Raw genomic sequence first — 14,879 nt, 5'->3', positions numbered from 1 at the left:
GTCACAGGATAAACAAATGTGTCCTATCACAGAATAGTAGGCAAACGCTAAGAGACTGACAGCTAACCAAAATGAGTAGCCAGAGGCGGAGAATTTCTCATCAGACCACCCGATTGGCGGAGTATCATCACATGAGATTAAATTATGGATCCAGACAACACCCAGCCCATCATATGACGGTGCAGTTGTGGATACCAAATGTTGTCTCCAACCGGAGGTTCTCTCGATTTTGGTTGCTGATGAGGTGCAGTGCGGAAAAGTGAGTGAAATTAAAATTGATTATCAGAACAAAAATTATGTTTAATAGATATTGTTCTGGTATCAAAAGTAAAAACAACGCCTGGTAGTCTGACAATATGGCTACTCAATGGCGCTGTGCAAGATGGTCGACATGTTTCAGCCAGGAGGAGGTATTATCCGGCTTTCTTCAGGACTGTAAGGGCGGGATTTTTCCTTCTAAAGTCTGCTTACCATTTTCTGGAAATCCCGTCACAGGTCGACTGGACCTTTTTACCTGTCCTAGAATGAATTAGGCAATCTATCTACCAATAATCAACAAATTTTAACAATTCCCATTGTTTCCCCCAAAGAACCACCAACCAAAGACTAAGTTTGAAGATTTATTACAAAGCCAAAAACAACTGAAGGTATAAACACCTCAGCAAAAGGTTCAGAAGATAAACAGGCACTAATACAAACATAATCCTACGGAAGAGTCTCAGACGGCTCAGGAATAATACAAGAATCAATTCAAGAATCATCAGGCTAACAAGAATTGCAATAACCTGAGTTTTAGTATGCATTGATAAAGGGTATAAATTCAGGTTAATCTGTCCCTACACTATACTAAGTGACATCCCTACTCAACAATAGCCCAACCTAATCAAGGTGTCAGCAGTGGTGACTTCCAAAGAAGTTCACTCACTTTCTCTCTGTTAGTCTAGAGTCTCCTCAGTCATAGCTAAGCTCTCTGGCAACCAACCGCTCCCTCTCGCCTCTCAGCTCATCTGCTCTCTCTCCTCCCTCGGGGTGCTGTCCCTAATATAAAACCCCACAATGTGGATGACACGCCTTCAGGTACGCCCCTCTCGAAGGTGTTGGTTTTCAGATTTTTCCATTATGGCACCTCTCCATCCTTGTCCGTTAAAACGTCCTTGGGTCCCTGGCTCTCCTTCGCTTCAAGTTGCTTTCTTAAATTCCTCGGCTACTCCTCCACGTCTGAGCCTAGCATCCTAACTCTCTTACACAAAGGGCCCTTCTATCCACTATCGGCTTAGTTCTGCACCTGAAAAGGAATACATGTGAATCGGCTTACAAATTCCTAATGTTGCAATTGACTTTAGCTAAAGGCAGCTTTCTCTAAAACATTTCTATGATTTAATGCTAAGCAAGGCATTTTCGATCAGGCCTACACGATTTCCATGAACTAGGCCTCTGCACGTTTATAGGCCCAACATCCTAACATGAACAATATCTTTCGTTCTTGTAGCCTCCATCTTTAAAGCAAAATACATTTTCTATCTCAAGCAATTTTATCACGGTTAAAAAGGTACAACTATGAATTTTAATAAAGCAGATATAGAATTACAATGGTCTACCAAACACATCTCTATGTTAAAACAGCATTATTGATTTTCAACTCTTAACATCAGCTCTCCGTGTAATTCTAATACCAAATACATTAGTTCTCAGCCCTACATTGCATTTGAACATGATTAGTAAATCCTTTATATATGCGGGTGTTAACTACTTGTACATATGATACACCCCTACAAATTTTACTTCTGTTTGGCGCTATCTCAGTTCCCCCCTTTGATGACCTGTGTCATCACCATCATCACACCATCCCTAAGGTAGGAACCGAGTTAAACAGAGCCTGTCGCCATTTTCCCCCGCTTGACCATCTCCAACGTTCTCAAGCTTCGATATTGACTGTCCTGCAGTCTCTCCATTCTTTGCTCTTGCACTCTCATCGATCTTTCCAATCTCCTTGACCTATACCACTTGTACACTCTTACCAAACCCCACAATCCAATCACACATGCCACAACTATGATGAGGGGTTTCAGTACAAACCCAAGGAAACTCCTTCCCAGATTGGCAAACCAGTTTCCAACCTTTCCAACTCCCTTGCCAACCTTCTCCCACACGTTCTCTTGCGTCAAATCCTCAATTTCATAATGAATGGCAGTAATGTTACTTATATATTTCTCCAGATCCTTGGTATTGTCTGGAATATACGTGCAACATTCCTGGACCTTCAAACGTTTACAGACTCCTCCCTCTTTTGCTAGAAGGACGTCTAAGGCAAGACGGTTCTGTAAAACCATTGTCCTTATCGACAACATTTCTCCCTCAACCAACACTAATGACTTAGCTGTACTCATTGACAGTTCATCCACCACAGTTGCCAACCGCCGTATCTTTACGTCATTCAAAATTACTCCCAACATGGGTATCACTGCTCCAAACACATCTCCAACTATTGCACCAGCACTTTCCCCTCTCTTTACCCTTGTATGATGTCCTCCCTCCAAGAGAGCGAAATTCTCAGTATGGTAAATCTTGGGAAAAATAATCGCTAGATAACACGTTCCATACCACTTCTCTGGCAACCTTACATACGCATTCCTCCCGCAAACAAAATAGACGGTAGGAATCACCTGCACCACGCTCTGCAAGAAATCCTTCGTGTAATACTCCAAGGTGAAAGTGTGTTCACAGGTAGTCTGACCCACATACACATTTTCATAGTACGTCTGTGGTCTGTGAATGCATAGCTTCCCTTTCTGCACTTCATCTAGAGCTATCGGACTATAACTCCCTCTTGACTTATGCTGCTTCTCCTCCTCCGTCCAATCAACTTTACCTTGCCCTGAATCTCGCAACTGTTTCTGCTTTTTGTACCTGTCCTCTACTTGTTCTATGAACTTTTTCTCTGTCTCTGATAACAAACATGTCAAATTGTGTCGGTGAGCGTATGAGGTGTCTAACTCTTGTGTTGGAATGAAAAAATACCCAAGTCTATCCTCTGACTTATAATAATCGAACTTATTCAGGTGTTTATAAGCAGGGGCTTCTGGAAGCACAGCATCATAATTCGAAAAGAAATACTCAAAATGGTTTCGCCCATAAAATATGCTAAGCAGCAGACTACATGAAATTCCATATGTCAATGGAAGGTGATGGTATCTAATACCCTCATCTACTGAAGCTGGCAATTGCATACACACATAGCAGTCCTTCGCATCCATCGCATCAATGTATTCATACAACAACTTTGCATACGCATTCTGTTTAAAATTTCCCTTAGACAGATCTGTATGTAACCTACGACTCTCTTCTGCTAGCAACGCCTTCTCTGCTCCTAATTTGACCTCTTTCTTTCTAGGAGTGGTAGGTGTCGGTGTTCCCTCAACCTTCACTGCCTGCTCGTGTGGTGCTAAATAGGATACTATAACTACTACGAAAATAAGCAGTATCACTCCTCCTATAAGGGTGCCTACAGTACACTTAGCCCTACGAGTCGGGTTTCCAGCCTCCATGGTCTCGGGACAATGTGGCTTGTTTTCAGCAACAACCCAAAGTCTCTTTCTTGGTTATTTGAGTCTCTGAAACCACACCTCTGAAAGCAGAAATCCCCGTTTTATTTCTTCGATTGCATCAACAACAGACAACCCTAACCCTTCTCCGTCCTCTGTGGAAAGTCCCTAAATTTCTTCTTCTTCCACTCGGCTCTAGGTTAGTTCAACAGCTATTTACAAAGTCTTTAATAATCAATGATAATATTTGCTCCAACTGCACTTAGCACGTATTCCAGAAGTTCCATGCGAAGCACAATCGATTCGTGAGATGGTATTTCTGGACCAAATGTAGGAAAAATCAGTCTATTCAGGATTAAATCACGTATCTTGCTTAGGTAAGGGGGATTAGGAATGGTGAGTGTCAGTACGCCTTCGATCTCAAATCCTGGTACCAACAGCACCACATCCAACTTAACATTGGGATTCATACTGGTCACTGTCACAGCCCTCACCCTCCCTGATCTCAGTACACCGGGCATCTGTCACAGGGTAGGTCCACTCAGGAGTGGTGTATCTTCGACAAGGTACTCTCACCCTCCTTGACCTTCTCGGACCTCCTTGCTCTGTTTCTTGTTCTCCCTCTTCCGGGTCTGATTCTTCAGATACAGGGGCAAGATCTCTTTCGGAAGCCAGTCGTACGTTCAATCGCCTCCGCCTCTCAGGCCAATGAGCCTCTGCGCTTCTCACTCTTCTGTTTCTCGTTCTCACACCCTGCTCATCACTACTTTCAGCTTGCTCTGCGCTCAAATCGCCTTCACAACCACTTCCCCATTCAGAGGCAGACTCAGTGTCACTGTTGTCGTGATTTCCTTCAGCTTGATCAGATGAGTTACCAGCCTCTTCAGACACCCCCACAGCTTGACTCGTCCCCTCTAGTGGATCTTCCTCCACAGCTGGATTTTCATCTACAAGGGGAGCTGTTTCTTCCAGAGGTGCTGGAACTCGTCGGGTGTGAGAAGCATGGACCCAGTTTGGCAATCCTCCACACTTTACAGCAGTGTTCGTCACCAAGATAACTTGAAACGGTCCTCTCCAGCGCACATCCAGGCAGCTTTTCCTTACGTGTTTCCGCACCAGGACCCAGTCACCCGGACAAAGGTCTCTAGAAGCCGGAATTTCAGCAGCTTGCACCTGAAGGGACACAGAATGGATGACATCAGAAAGTCCTTTGCAATAATCAAGAATCAGATCATCTGTGATATTTAGCAAGGCTGTTGAAGGAATAGATGGCAGCCTCATAGCCCTCCCCATCAATACTTCGTGAGGTGAGAGACCTGTCCTCCTGTCTGGCGTACTACGCATGCTCATTAGCACCAACGGTAATGCATCTGGACATTTCAGGGACGTAGATGAGCACACTTTCGCCATTCGGGCCTTGAGTGTTCCATTTATTTGCTCCACTATGCCAGAAGCCTCTGGTCGATAGCTACAATGCAGTCTCTGGTCAATGTTCAATGCAGAGCAGAGCATTTTCACAATTTCGCTATTAAAATGCGTCCCTCTGTCCGATTCCAAAGAGGTCGGAACCCCGAAACGTGGCACAAGCTCCCTCAACAATAACTTTGCTACTGTGAGTGTATCGCACCTACGAGTTGGGTATGCCTCAACCCACCTGGAAAACACACACACGATCACCAAGACATACCTGAGGCGATTACACCTCGGCATCTCAATGAAATCCAGTTGCATCCTATTAAAAGGTCCGGCGGACCTCCCAATGTGACTCAATGAGACTGGTGTTCTTTTGCCAACGTTCATTTGTTGACATTTAACACACCTCTGACATACTGCTTCCGCAGCTGTTCGGAATTTCAGATTGTACCAAGTTTGTCTGAACACACGCATCATCGCATCCCTTCCCAGATGTACAGGACCATGTATCTGTCATGCCATCGGACTCACCAGTTCATTCGGCAGCACCGCTCTCCCATCAGCCGAAACCCACAAATCCAACTCGCCTTTGACACAACCAGCTGTCCCCCACACTCTTTTCTCATATTCTAACGCCTGCTCCTGCATGCTCTTCAACTCTTCCCAGGTATCAGCCACCTCAAGCATCATGTTTAACTCAGTCCTTCCCTGCGCCCCTTCAACAGTTTGTTCAGTAAAAGAGTATCCCTGCTCGGCACAGTAACGTGCAACTTCATCAGCATAACGATTACCCAGGGACACAAAGTCGGTACCCTTGCTATGCGCAGTGCATTTCACAACGGCTATCTCTGCTGGACCTTGCAAAGCCTCCAGCAGTAATCTGACAAATTCTCCATTCCTGATAGGGGAACCTGATGATGTCATGTAACCTCGCGGAGACACAACTGACCGAAGTCATGAACCACACCGAACCCATATTGGCTGTCTGTATATATGGTGATCCGAATCTTGTTGGCTGCCAACAGGCACGCGTCAACGCAATTATCTCAGCCAACTGAGCGGAGTGTACTCCTTCCAGGCAGGTCGCTTCGATTATTGCAGAAATAGTACAAACAGCAAAAGCTGCTCTCAACTGACCAGTATTGTCCCTTACACATGAGCCATCGACAAAGTCAATTTCATCAGGGTCTATCAGTGACTCATCGACAATATCCGGTCTAGGTTTGGTGCATAGTTCAGTCACATCAAGGCAATCATGGTCTTCACAATCTTCGTCTAAGGCATTTGGCAATGGCATCAAAGAAGCAGGATTCAAGACCGAGCACCTACTAAGGGTCACATTCTCCGCAGCAAGTATAACCTGCTCGTAGCGTGTGAGCCTATTATTTGTCAAGTGCTGCGTCTTGGTCCTGGTCATCAACAAGTCCACTGAGTGGGGAACATGTACAATCAGTGAATGACCCATCACAATGCTTTCCCACCTTTCAATGCTGACACCTGTTGCGGCAACGGATTTAAGACATCCGGGCAACGCTGCGGCTACTGGATCTAAGGTAGCCGAGAAGTAAGCAACTGGTTTACGGACTCCTCCATAATCTTGTGCTAGGACTGCCAAAGCACACCCCTCTCGCTAACACCAGAACAGTGAAAATGATTTGGTGTAATCGGGCATTCCCAGAGCCGGAGCGCGACACAAGTCCTCTCGCAGCCCAAGGAAAGCCATCATACAGTCTTTGTCCCATGGTACCGGATCACTCACATCCTTGTGCGTCAGTTTCTGTAATGGTTTCGGCTTCAGAGAAAAATTGGCAATCCACTGGCGACAATAGCCAACCATGCCCAGGAACATCCTAACCTCTCTCTGGGTCGAAGGCACCATCATTTTCATGATCGCCTCAATCCTGTCAGGTGACACTTTCCTCTTCCCCTTCTCTATTCTGTGACCCAGATACTGTACTTCAGACAAACAGTACTGTAACTTGCTGGGGGATACTTTGTGTCCATTCTCTGCCAAATGGTTCAACAAGGCAATGATGTCAATCCTACAAGCGTCTTCTGTCTCTGACACAACAAGGAGGTCGTCTATGTACTGTAGGAGAACAGAGTTCTGCGGCAGTACTAGACTCTCTAGATTCTTTTTCAGCAACTGATTAAAGATCGATGGGCTCTCCGTGTACCCTTGAGGGATACGACACCACGTTAAGACACGATTCTCCAGCTTGAACGCAAAAAGAAATTGGCTCTCCTCATGCAAGGGAATCGAAAAGAAGGCCTGGCACAGATCAATCACAGTAAACCACTCAGTTTGGAACAGTATCTGAAACAGTATCACTGATGGATTCGGTACCACTGGACAACATGGAACAACTATGCTGTTCACCTTTCGCAAATCCTGCACAATCCTGAACTTCCCGCTAGGCTTCGGCAAGCCCATGATCGGGGAGTTGCATGGACTGCCCATGACTTCCTTCAGAATTCCCTGTCTAATCATGGATTCGATCACAGGTTTGATTCCTGCAATCGTTTCCGGAGTCAACTTGTATTGGGGTGTTCTTGGGAACTCAGCATTCGGCCTTACTTGGATCTTAACTGGCTCAACTCCTCTAATCAAACCGATCTCCTCTTCTGTAAAGTCCCACACTTCCGGTCGGACGGTGTCCCTCAAATCCCAAGGGAGTTCCTCCACTGTTAAAGCAGGATACAATTCTATGCACACGCGCGTATTTGCAACCTTAAGGGCAGCATCATCATCATTCGTCTGCAACTCCACTCCCTTGGGGGTACAGTAGATGGTACAATTGAGTTTACACAGGAAATCTCTCCCTAACAGACACACAGGACTGGAATCACACACCACAAATTGGTGTTTGTTCCTGAAACTTCCGATCTTCACTGGGACCGGCTCAGTCAGTGGGTTCGTCATTCTTCTGTTTGCAACGCCTACAACTTGTATAGTCTGTCCTGAAAGGGGTAAGTTAGGGACTACTGCAGACCGTACCGTAGAACGGGTAGCACCAGTATCAACCAAAACGGTGGTGGGGTGTCCATCTACATCAGTCTCCACGAATGGTCCCCTCTGATCTACCTCCAGAACCGCACCGAGGGTACAGTCCTCCTCCCCGCTTAGGTACCGTCCTGTCACTGGATCAAAGTAATAGTACTCGTCCCCTTCTACTATGAAAGGCATCTGCTTGTAAACCTTGTTCCCTATCGAAATCTTTGGTGGCTGGGGAACTGAAGCTCTAGGTGCTGAAGTCCCCCCTTTAGCCGGCTTAAACTGAGTTACTGCTACCTTCTGTACTGGAGGGGCTTGTACCTCCTCCTCCTCTTCCTGTACTTTATTTTCTGGGTTATGGGGGCACTCGCGTCTCCAATGTCCGATCTCATGACACTGGTGACACTTAGTCGTCTTTTTCAGAGTCGCCAGATCTATCCTGGGTCTCGGGCTGTCCTCGTGGTCCCTTTTCTGTCCCCCCGATTTGCTCCCCAATGTTCCACTTCCTGACTGCCCTTGTCCTCCCGATTGCATCTGGACTAACATCAGTTTATCCTTAAGCTTCTTTGTCTTGGAGTCTATCTCGTCACTGCAATACCTCGCGTACCTCAAGATCTCGTCCAGAGGCTTGTTCTGCCAACAAATTAAATGTTGTTGTATCATGAGACAGATATCAGGCCTCAGTCCCAGAACAAACTTAGACACAAACTGTCCAATGTCCTTTGGATCCATCACATCCAACCCACTGTACTGCTTAAAAATCTGCAATAATCGCTCATAGTACTCGTGAACTGTCTCCTTCGGTTCCTGCCTAGTCTGATCTATCTTCACCCAGTCGATGTCCTGTGGTGGCACCTTAGTCTTCAACCAAGTGATCGCTTGCTCATACTTTACCATCACCCTGGGTGAGGGTCCATTCGTGGTAGCATCTCGCTCTGGCTCCACAGTGGGCTATTCAACACTGACCTTACATGCTATCCACAGGTCTCCTGGAACCACAATGTCAAACAGTGTGTTTAGATCAATCCACAGTACCTTTGAGATCTTAACAAACCTCTCTACCTGTTTGTACCATTCCACTGTACTCTCGCGCAACTTTGGAAACGAGTTCGTAAAGGCAGCCAAATCTCCCCTACTCCAGGGTATATGTACATATCCCCCGTGAGCCACCTCCCGCAAGGGGTACGCCTCCATATGCATCAACCCTCCTCCCGGAGATGTCTCAATGGCGCATCGCCTAACACTCTTTTTCCTTGACCACCTTTCCTCCCATTTGTCCAATTGGGTCCGGGTTCGGAGTCCCACAATCAGTTCCTTGATGTGGGTTTTTAATCCGATCACCCTCTTCTCTTCTAGATCCTGGTCCGAGTACTGCAATCTATGGCCACTCTGTAATGCTTTTGTCCTTGTCAAATCCACAGCATACTTATTCACCAATTCAGACAATTTCTCATGAGCTGTCCTAGCCCTTCGAGTAACATCTTTCATCACAAACAACAGTTCATCTGGTTCATAGAGTTCGATTCTCTCTAGTGGCAATGTGCCTTCCATTATTTCCTCCACTTCTGATTTAAGTCTCATCACATCGATCCTTCTTGCCTTTATCGCCGCCCTCAATGTACCTTGGCTAGAAGTTCCATTAGAGTCCCTCCCTCCACAGTCCTGACTCACTCGTCTGTCTTCCTCAGGTGTGTTATGCGGAACCCTTTGGTTTTCCCAACTTTTGCGGTCCCACTCCTGTCTATGATCACTAGGCGCGTGATGGGACGCCCTCCTACTTTCCACACTCCCGCGATCCCATTCCTGGTTGCTTCCGCTAGACGCACAGTGAGACACCCCCCTATTTTCCTGGTTTCCATGGTCAAAATCATCCCTCGACCTGTTGCTCTGGGAATCCGCAATCGTATCCCACGTTCTCAAATCAGGCCTCAATTCCCTAAGTGACCTTGGCCGTGGTCCTCTCAAGTCCATCAGTCCTCTCAAGCCCCCCTGCTCTCCAGATGAGTCTGCCGATGCTGCCAAAGGGGTGCTCCTTTCTACAGGCCTTGGCAATTGGCTCCATCTGTCCGCCACATTACTCCTTCCTTCACTGTCACTTCTCTCCCCCTCTCTTTGTGGCAGACCCTCTCTTTGTATCTGTTCTGGATTGTACACTGATACTATGGGACCTATGGTAACAGGTACCGTAAGAGCGTCTGGCAGTCTCTGAGAATCGACACCCTCTTCGTTTTGTACATTTTGCACCATAAATCTTCCCACTACTCTCGTCCTTGGAGGAAGTTGGGGTGCCCTTTCTCCCTCCACCGAGCCGGACCTGTTCCCTAAGGGGCCCAAGCCGCTCTCCATTGGTATGCCACCGTCCACGACAGGGGCTTCCCTGTCCATTGCTGGTGCTGGCTTTTACTCCATCTCGGGATTATATGGAGGTGGTCTCTCCGACAACAGTCTCTCTATCAGGCTGTCGTCTGTCTCACTGTCCTCATCTTCTGTACTCCTTCTCTGCGCATCCCCTGTATTGACCAACAACGGGTACAACCTGTCCCCTTCGATGGTCTGCACTCTCCACCTCTTGGCTAGTGCATCCCATCTCGCATCCTGAACCGACCTAACTGATCTTTTCACTCTTTCTTGTCTCCTATCTCTGTTCTTTTCATGGGCTGCCCTGATCCACGCATTTAGTGCTTCAAAGTCAAGTCAAGTCATAAAATTTGTATAGCGCACTACATACCCAGAGGGTTTCAAGGCGCTTAGGAAGGGGAGGAGGATTATTTGTCAAATATCCACGTTTTAAGCTGCTTTCTGAACGCTAAAACTGTGTTGGTCAGGGCAAAGGTCGCAACGCAGCCATAATCGCTTTTAACTGATACAGCACCTCCAATCTAAATGTTCCGTATTTAGGAAAAGCCAATTCCTCATTTCCGTCAGTCATCTTACACCAATTCTCAAGCCACAATATGGTATGCAACCCTACATTCGTAGCCATATAATGGGCTGGGGTATCCTCGGGTGGAGCCTCTTCCCCACCCCGAGGTTCTAACTTCTTTTCACCTTTGAAACAATTTCGCAACACTTTTAAGCATTTCATGATGAAAACCACAACGTTTCTTTGTTTACAGTGCTCTTTTAATTCCCGATGACAATCCACCAATCCCAGCGCGGCTCCACACTAACCGCCCTATCCCAGCGCGGCTCCACACTAACCGCCCTATCCCAGCGCGGCTCCTTCTGACGTCACTCGCCTCCGTTTCGCAGCAGTTCCCCTCCTCTCTCGGCTCGTCTCCCGGTCACACATGCGTCCCAATCATACACTGGAAATGATCACTTCAGACCAAGCAACCACTTCCTTGACTGTATGTCCACAGTCTAACTGTAATTGTCACCGAACTGGCAAATGTCTGTCCACGAACGACCGGACAATCGCCTCAACTGATAGGTTTAAACACACAGCAACTTCCGACCAGCGTCCGTTACCCACGCACTCACACATTCGTTCCCCCTATCTCGGTCCTGCGGGCGATCAATGGTACCTCATGACCCCCTTAACAATGGTCGACAATTACTTATGGGTGTTCGATACTCCCGAACCACTTAAACTCCCCTTGAGCCTAAGATTTTAACTGGTTGCGCGCGCTCACAACCTGATCTCCTTTCACACTACAGGCACTCAACTCTGCAAAACAATACAACACAACAATACAACATAACACCGCAATCTACCAACGCATGACCCTTTTTCATACTCACTCTCTTACGACCTGCTGCTTTCTGCCGCACCGTCACTCTCTGTCAGTTTCCAAGGAACGCCATCCTCCGTCCGCGACTCTCTGGATGCTCGTCATTGGATCTCTATGGGCCTCGGGGAAATCTCAACCTACTCTAGATTACCCTCACTCCAGAAGATAAACCATTCTACTCTGCTACCAACTGTAAGGGCGGGATTTTTCCTTCTAAAGTCTGCTTACCATTTTCTGGAAATCCCGTCACAGGTCGACTGGACCTTTTTACCTGTCATAGAATGAATTAGGCAATCTATCTACATAAAATCACCAAATTTAAACAGTTCCCATTGTTTGCCCCAAAGAACCACCAACCAAAGACTAAGTTTGAAGATTTATTACAAAGCCAAAAACATCTGAAGGTATAAACACCTCAGCAAAAGGTTCAGAAGATAAACAGGCACTAATACAAACATAATCCTACGAAAGAGTCTCAGACGGCTCAGGAATAATACAAGAATCAATTCAAGAATCATCAGGCTAACAAGAATTGCAATAACCTAAGTTTTAGTATGCATTGATAAAGGGTATAAATTCACTCAACAATAGCCCAACCTAATCAAGGTGTCAGCAGTGGTGACTTCCAAAGAAGTTCACTCACTTTCTCTCTGTTAGTCTAGAGTCTCCTCAGTCATAGCTAAGCTCTCTGGCAACCAACCGCTCCCTCTCGCCTCTCAGTTCATCTGCTCTCTCTCCTCCCTCGGGGTGCTGTTCCTAATACAAAACCCCACAATGTGGACGACACGCCTTCAGGTACGCCCCTCTCGAAGGTGTTGGTTTTCAGATTTTTCCATTATGGCACCTCTCCATCCTTGTCCGTTAAAACGTCCTTGGGTCCCAGGCTCTCCTTCGCTTCAAGTTGCTTTCTTAAATTTCTCGGCTACTCCTCCACGTCTGAGCCTAGCATCCTAACTCTCTTACACAATGGGCCCTTCTACTCCACTATCGGCTTAGTTCTGCACCTGCAAAGGAATACATGTGAATCGGCTCACAAATTCCTAATGTTGCAATTGACTTTAGCTAAAGGCAGCTTTCTCTAAAACATTTCTATGATTTAATGCTAAGCAAGGTATTTTCGATCAGGCCTACATGATTTCCATGAACTAGGCCTCTGCACGTTTATAGGCCCAACATCCTAACATGAACAATATCTTTCGTTCTTGTAGCCTCCATCTTTAAAGCAAAATACATTTTCTATCTCAAGCAATTTTATCACGGTTAAAAAGGTACAACTATGAATTTTAATAAAGCAGATCTAGAATTACAATGGTCTACCAAACACATCTCTATGTTAAAACAGCATTATTGATTTTCAACTCTTAACATCAGCTCTCCGTGTAATTCTAATACCAAATACATTCGTTCTCAGCCCTACATTGCATTTGAACACGATTAGTAAATCCTTTATATATGCGGGTGTTAACTACTTGTACATATGATACACCCCTACAAATTTTTCTTCTGTTTGGCGCTCTCTCAGGACCAAATCAGGATGTAATGCTACTGCACAAATTAATTGCTAGTAAGTGTTACTAATAGAATTGAATAAAAATGAAAGTGCAAGTGTGATTTTCTATATATACACAGATGAAGTCATCCTTCCAGGACCTTGGAGCCCCAATGTGCCCTGGGATGTTGAATCGTGATATTTTCACCTAGAAAACACAAGAAAAAAACCCCCGCACACAAAAAATAAATAAATTATTTTACTTTGATCTCAACATTTGCCAAAAAACACTGTACAGGACACACATAGAGAAAAACTTTATCTCCATCATACCCCATAGTAAATAGACTACGTGTTTAATACCGGCCTTTGCTTACATATGGGAGAGTGGACTCATTATGAATGTGATTATGTACTCACCCAGCCTTGTGTGGGTGGTAGACCTCACCTCACCCGGCATCCGCTCGGGAAAACTGAGGCACCGCTCTGTTGTGCAAAGTTGGAAAATAAAAATTTGACACAATGAAAAAACTATCCTACTAGCTTGCCCCTGCCTTGCTCAAAAGCAGATTTAGCCCAGAGTAGAAGATATTTATTACCCTTCTTGCTGGACAGAGTGGTGTTTGTACGCCTCACTACCTTACTCAAAGGTAGGGAGTGTATATTTTTTTCCCTCCATGAATGAGGGTGAGGGGTTATATACCTGCTCTCCCTCCTTGCCGAAACAAACATGGGTGTGATCATTGATGGCCCTTGGCTTGCCTGAGGGAAGGTGTATGTTTTTCCCAATCGTTTTGCTAAAGGGTGGGAATGTTGTTTGTCCCTCCATTTTACTCAAGAGTGGGGGATTTGTGTGTTCTCTTTGGATGAATACCTGTTTTTCATTGGGGAATGGCGGGTGCTTTACGCCAATTAAGGGAGCTCAAATATTGTTTCCCAAACTATCTGAGCCCACTGTTGCACTGATGGACAAGAAACCTTGGGGAAAAGGAGAGAGGAACCATCAGTCAGTTGTCTTATTGGAGAGGACCAACCACAACTGGAGGGAAATCTATCAGCACCGAGAAAAAAGTGTAGACTACCTCTCTGAAAATTAGGGAGTCACAATCTTATGGCTGGAAAAACATAGAACGTCTGTTGCTGACCTAAAATGTCACAAGACCTTTCTGCTGCTGTGACTACCTCTTCCTGTTTACAAAACATTTTCAACGACGAAAACACCCAGGAAATTTCCATAAAAATAAAGTTTCAGAACAAGGGTTACTCATGTAATATGTCCACTGTTGACTGCACAATCAACACACCTGTTTCCCCCCTTTGGTAACACTGCAAAAGCTACTTCGAAATGAAGCTTTAATTATAATTCTTGCTTGACAACTGTGCGAAATTTGTTTCTGGAAATAACCTAGAGTTGTTTTCTGCAAATACTCTCCTCTCTTTAATATCTGCTCTTGTGGAATGCAAAACTCTATACCAACACATCTAAAGGCTGTGGCATCTGCATAATAGTGTCCATAATGTGGCCTCTTAATGTGGAACCTCAATGTCATGGAACAGGGAAGCAAACAATGGCGAGCCAAGTCCCACTTCCTGAAAAGCTGCAAGAAAAGAGCAACACAGATAGTGGCAGTAATCAAACAAAATGGCTACTTCTTGCGAGTTGGGATTTACTGTGTGTGATAATATGTGTATAGATCTCAGGCCTC

The sequence above is a fragment of the Lissotriton helveticus genome, chromosome 4_1, assembly GCF_964261635.1.
Source record: "Lissotriton helveticus chromosome 4_1, aLisHel1.1, whole genome shotgun sequence".
Taxonomy (NCBI): domain Eukaryota; kingdom Metazoa; phylum Chordata; class Amphibia; order Caudata; family Salamandridae; genus Lissotriton; species Lissotriton helveticus.
This window is presented reverse-complemented; position numbering follows the sequence as displayed.